The sequence below is a fragment of the Pelodiscus sinensis genome, chromosome 23 (genome assembly GCF_052426305.1).
Source record: "Pelodiscus sinensis isolate ZL-2025 chromosome 23, ASM5242630v1, whole genome shotgun sequence".
Taxonomy (NCBI): domain Eukaryota; kingdom Metazoa; phylum Chordata; order Testudines; family Trionychidae; genus Pelodiscus; species Pelodiscus sinensis.
This window is the reverse complement of record NC_143074.1, coordinates 19,836,659-19,842,118: the sequence shown is the minus strand read 5'-3', so window position 1 is coordinate 19,842,118 and position 5,460 is coordinate 19,836,659. Positions and strand designations below refer to the sequence as shown.

Below are 5,460 nucleotides of genomic sequence, written 5' to 3'. Positions count from 1 at the left end.
GTGTAACAACAGTGGCATCAGAACCTGGTATTGGATTTCATGATAAGAACAATGTTGCTCAAATGCAGCCATTTCTCAAAATTAGTTGTTTTCAGAGTCCAAGTATACCGAAAAATGCTGAAAATCATGCTTTTCCCGCTCGTCTGCTGACAAAAACTCTTCCAAATGGAGAGCACTACACAAGAGTCTGGCTCTGTTGGAGCATGGAAAAGTAGGCTCTGTACTGTGTACTCTTTCATTTTTAACAGTAATATGTCAAATGCACCAGTACTGTCTGTTCCATCCACTTGGAGCATCAGTAGAGGTTGGAGGAAGCTGAAAGACTGAATACCTGCACGTGAAACTTCAGTATCGCATAAAGATAATTATGTTACATGGAAATCAGCTAGTAGAGAAAACTTACTCCTGAGTGAAATAATCACAGAAACTGATAACTGGAAAAAACTCCTTGAGCGCATATTCAATGTCACTCTTTTGCTTTCTGAATGGGGATTGGCTTTGTTTAGTTTCAATCAATGTATCGGTGACCTTACAAAGAGAAATTTTCTTGGTATACCTGAGCTTCTTAGCATGTATGACCCATTTTTATCAGGCCATGTTAAGTGTATTTGTGAATCACAAGAGAGCAGAAAACACATGCAAGTCCATTATCTGTCCATCAGAATACAAAATGAGTTTATTGAACTCTGTTGGACATTTGTGCAAACAACAATTCTTGAAGAGATAGAACAAGCAAAGTACTTTTCAATTGTTATTGATGCAACTCCAGACTGTTCTAATAAAGAACAGATATCCATGGTTGTTTGATATGTTAAAATTGCAGGAAGTTCAAAGGTTTCAATTGAAGAATGATTCATTTTGTTTTATAATTTCAGGAAAAAAAACGGGAAAGAAATCACCACTCATGTGTTAAAAATGCTGGAATTTTCAAGTCAGCAGTTGTGGGACCTCTTCGGTAGCAGTCCTTGAAAGTGGGAAATTCTGAAGCAGTATCTGCCTGTTTCCCTTCATGGCATGTCGACAACGAGATGGTGAGTACAAATTGATGGCATTAAAACAGTTGCACAGCATTTGGATTCTGTGAGAAAGGCTTTAAGTGAGCTTGAATCTCTTACTCTCACAGCACAGGCTCTCACTGAGCTTAAGTTAATTCAGAACTATACATCCAAATTTGAATTTATTTTAATGTCATCCATGTGGATGAAGATGCTAAAAACGATGCATGAAACTAATTTTGTAGTTGAAGCACGCAATGCTATATTAGATGTTGAGAGGGATAGCATTGAACGACATCTTAAAGATATTCAAAGGATTTGTGATCAATAGGTTGCAATCCTTTCTGAGTCCAAATCAGTAGCACAGGGTATTGATATTTCATCTGAGTTTTCCACCAATTACAGTCTTAACATCTCAATCTGATTCAGAAAGGCAACTATCGAGTCAATTTTTTATTGTTATTATTGACTCAATGAAATCTGATCTTACACATCAATTTGAGTCACTGAAACAAATGTATATGCTTTTGGGATTCCTTTGAGAGTTCTGAGAACTAAGTAGTGAAGATCTATATTCAGCGAATGAAGAGTATCAACAAAGATACAACAGCAAAATCTTAAGAAATCGCTGTGACGAAATTGTCTTCCTGAAACATATACATTCCACCAACTTTAAATTGGACTGCAAGCCAAAAGAACTGCTTCAAGAAATATCTGATCTCGGCCTGTTGACTGTCTTTCCTAATATCACAATTGCATTACATATTTTTGTCAGTCTCCCTGCATGAATGGCTTAAGGTGAATGCACATTCAACACTTTAAAACAAGTAAAGAACTATCCTCATTCTACAATGGGACAAGAGCGTTTGAATGGGCTCGCAATGATTAACATTAACAGTGGTGTTGCACGTAAATTAGCTTTTTCTTCAATTATAAATGAGTTTGCACACAACAAAGCCAGAAAAGCATTCCTATAATGAAGAGTTTTGCTTGCAGTCAAAATTCACAATTAAAGTTACATTTTTAAAGTTACATGCTATTGGTATAATGACTTAATTATTAATAAATAAATGTGTCAAGTGTTCATTTTCTTTTGGTTTTAGTATGACCCTGTTGATGAGAAGTTAGATACATTGGGGGACCTGGGGTTTCTAAACTCAAAGTGTCCTGGACCTCTGTCATTCTCTGAGAGGGTTTGACTTAGAGGCACAGTTTCAGAATTTGACATGCTCCACCCCTTGCTCCTCCCTAGCTTAAATTTTTCATTATTTTATTTGAATTTAATGTTGGTGAAAGATGAGGCTACAGGCGAGCGCTAGCTGTATACATGTAACAGTCGATGGCAAATGTGCTTGTTGATGGTAGTTAGGAATATATAACATAGTCCTTGGGTTGTGCAGGAGCAAAAGACTGTACATTGCAAATGGCTGACTCAGTCTGTCCTTCACATCTGCATCTGTCACAGCTCAATTCCCCAAGGTGGCACTTCGAGTGTAGATATGAGGGCAGGCAGGCAGAATAAACTCTGTAAGAACCTGTCTCTGGCTATGTCTAGACTGCATCCCTCAGTCAACAGAGGGATGTAGATTAAGCACATTGAAATTGCTAATGAAGCTGGGATTTAAATATCCTGTGCCTCATTAGCATAAACACAGATGCCGCTTTTTTCCAAAACGGAGCTTTTTCGAAAAAAAACCCAGCAGTCTAGACATGGAACTGTCAAAAATAAAGCCTTTTTCAACAGATCCTGTAAACCTCATTTTTTGAGGAATATAGGCTTTATTTTCGACAGATCCATGTCTAGACTGCCGTTTTTAAAAAAAACACCTCCATTTCGAAAAAAAGCGGTGGCCATGTTTATGCTAATGAGGCACGGGATATTTAAATCCTGGCTTCATTAGCAATTTTGATATGCTTGATTTGCATCCCTCTGTCGACAGAGAGATGCAGTCTTGACGTAGCCTCTGTAACTCCCAGAGAAAAACATATCCTGTCTCAGTATCCCTGAGATCCAAAAAGAAAGAGACTGATCGCTGGCATCACCAAGTGTATCTTAAAAATATATAATTAACCCTTTTTCAGGGAAGAAACCACTTGGAATCCCTTCCCTGAGACAAAGATCTCCTCCCCCTTTCTCCCACCGCCCCAACCTCCATTTTGCTTGGAGTTGGGAAAACAAACAGAGATAATCCGCAGAGAACAATGGGGCCTCTCCTGGATAATGTGGTTTCACTTAAGCACGTAGGTTTAAGGACACAAAAATCAACCAGTACTGGTTAACCAAACCAAAAAGAAAACACTTTTATTATTAAAACAAAACCACTGTTGCAAGCATAGCAGATGACTGGATGTTAAAAGCCATACATTGAAACAGACTCAGGGATTCTCCCTGGGCTGAAATTCTTAGTTACAAAAGAGAAGAGAAAAAAACAATTAACCAGCTCAGACATGGTTTCCAAACCCCCAAACAAGAAAAACAATAAAACTTTTCCCTGTTTACACATTTTAATGAATTCAAGGAATCTGTTCCTGGGAACGTCCGTATCTCCTGCTATCTGGGGAAAAACTGGTGCCGCTCCAAAACAAAGAAGAAAAAAAGTCTCTCATTTGAAATTCCTTAGCTGCACTTCATTGGCTGAATGCCCAAAGCCCCTTCCCTGAGGTGCATCTCCACAGTTAGCTCAACCTTTTCCTCACTCTCCAGGTAAGCCAGACTCCTTTTGCAGCTCCTATTCATGACAGCATCAGAATTAAAGTCCACCAGTTCTACTATGATCTCAGGACGACCGGATAGAGGTCACTTCATTTTCCAGGGACCACATGGTCTTTGATGACCAATTGATGCCAGTTACAATGGGAGGTGTGATTTTTTTTTAACCTTTTTAACCTGTTCTTATCTATTCAGCAGGACCTGAACTGTGGACATCCCCTTCTCCCCACCTGCTCCCCTTACAATTCATTAAACATCAGCCACCCAGCAACAGTAAAACAACACCATAATAATTGCTACCCTGCAAGCTGCAGCTCCTGGAAATAAAATACAGCAAGCCAGTTATGCAGGGATTATGTGAGTAATTGCCAGTCAGCTAATTGGTGTATCCAGCTTCCCAAAACTCAGTGCAAAATCATTTGTCCTCTTTGAAAAAAAAATGTGGTCCTACAAAGGATCTGGTCTACAGCAGCATGGTAACGTGGCATAATGTTTGTCTCAAGAGATGTCATTCCCGATTGGCCAGAGTTCAAGGCAGAGTGAAGATGCCTGCTTTGTGTTTTGGGAAGAGTTCAGGAAAAAGTGTCTTCATCTTTCCCCTCTTCCCGACACCATCCCAGTACAACTGCACTTTCTCCTCCCCTGTACCTGTGTAAATCAGGAGTCGCTGCACTGAGGTTGAGGGCGCGACCCTGATGTACAAGTGATGTGTGTGAGGGGTGTTTCAGGTTTCTAGATCTCCACGTTTTAGATCCCAAGAGGCTGAACTGGATGGTCCAGCCTGAAGATGACACCGCACACGCTGTGGCTCTAGCAACAAGCCAACAACCAGTTTCCAGGTCGCAGGCTGGTATATTGTACTCTCTCTGGCTATGATACACTACAGAGTTTTTTCAGAAAAAAAGCCGTTTTTCCGAAAAAATTCACTTACGTCCACACTGCAATGGCATTCTTTCTAAAGAAAATCGAAAGAACAGAGGGGTTTTTCTGATATTAGTCAACCTCTTTCTATGAGGAAGATGCCTTTTTCCTAAAGAGCTCTTTCGGAAAAAGGCGTGTGTGGACGGGGAAGAGGGAGTTCTTTCGCAAGAAGAGGAAAGAGGAAAAAGCACAGGTGCTCTGGTGGCCACCCCATCCATAGTAACCACAGCTTTCATGCGAGAAAGCCTCCATTCAGTGTGGACGCTATCTGTCGAAAAAGCAGATTGCTTTTTCGATGCACTTTGGCAATGTGAACACTCTCTTTCGGAAGACATTTTTTTGGAAGATCTCTTCTGGAAAAGCTTCTTCCAAAAGAAGCCTGCAGTCTAGATGTAGCCTTCAGCTCTACATCTGGGCTGATGCACTGGAAAGGAGGAACAGAAGGTTGCGCTCTTTCCTGCCTTCTCACCTACATGGGATGAGACAGATGCTGCCAGGTGTGTGGGCAATACCCTACGAAGGCTGTTTCTTTACCGCTCTGACTCCTGTGCAGCGGTGGATTTAGGGCAGGGCGAGTGGGGAGGCTGCCCCGGGTCCCGCACTTCCCGAGGTCCCGTGCATGTGCCTTGGCACCACGGCGCATGCACTGTCAAAGTGGGGGCCCCGTGAAAGTTTGCTGCCCGGGGCCCCGCGGCACTGCCCTGGGCCCCACGGCACGCTCATCCGCCCCTGCTTCTGTGCACAAGGGCTGGCAAGAGCTTTCAGGACAGAACCCAAAGCTGATCTCCTATTGCAGTGGCAGATTTCATTTTCTAAACAGCATTTCCATTTCAT

The 5,460-nt window shown here is 41.6% G+C and overlaps 1 pseudogene; it reads left to right on the top strand.

Moving 5' to 3' along the window:
- The first annotated feature begins 252 nt into the window (after window positions 1-252).
- On the top strand, window positions 253-969 carry LOC149521749 (zinc finger MYM-type protein 1-like; annotated as a pseudogene).
- The last annotated feature ends 4,491 nt before the right edge of the window (window positions 970-5,460 follow it).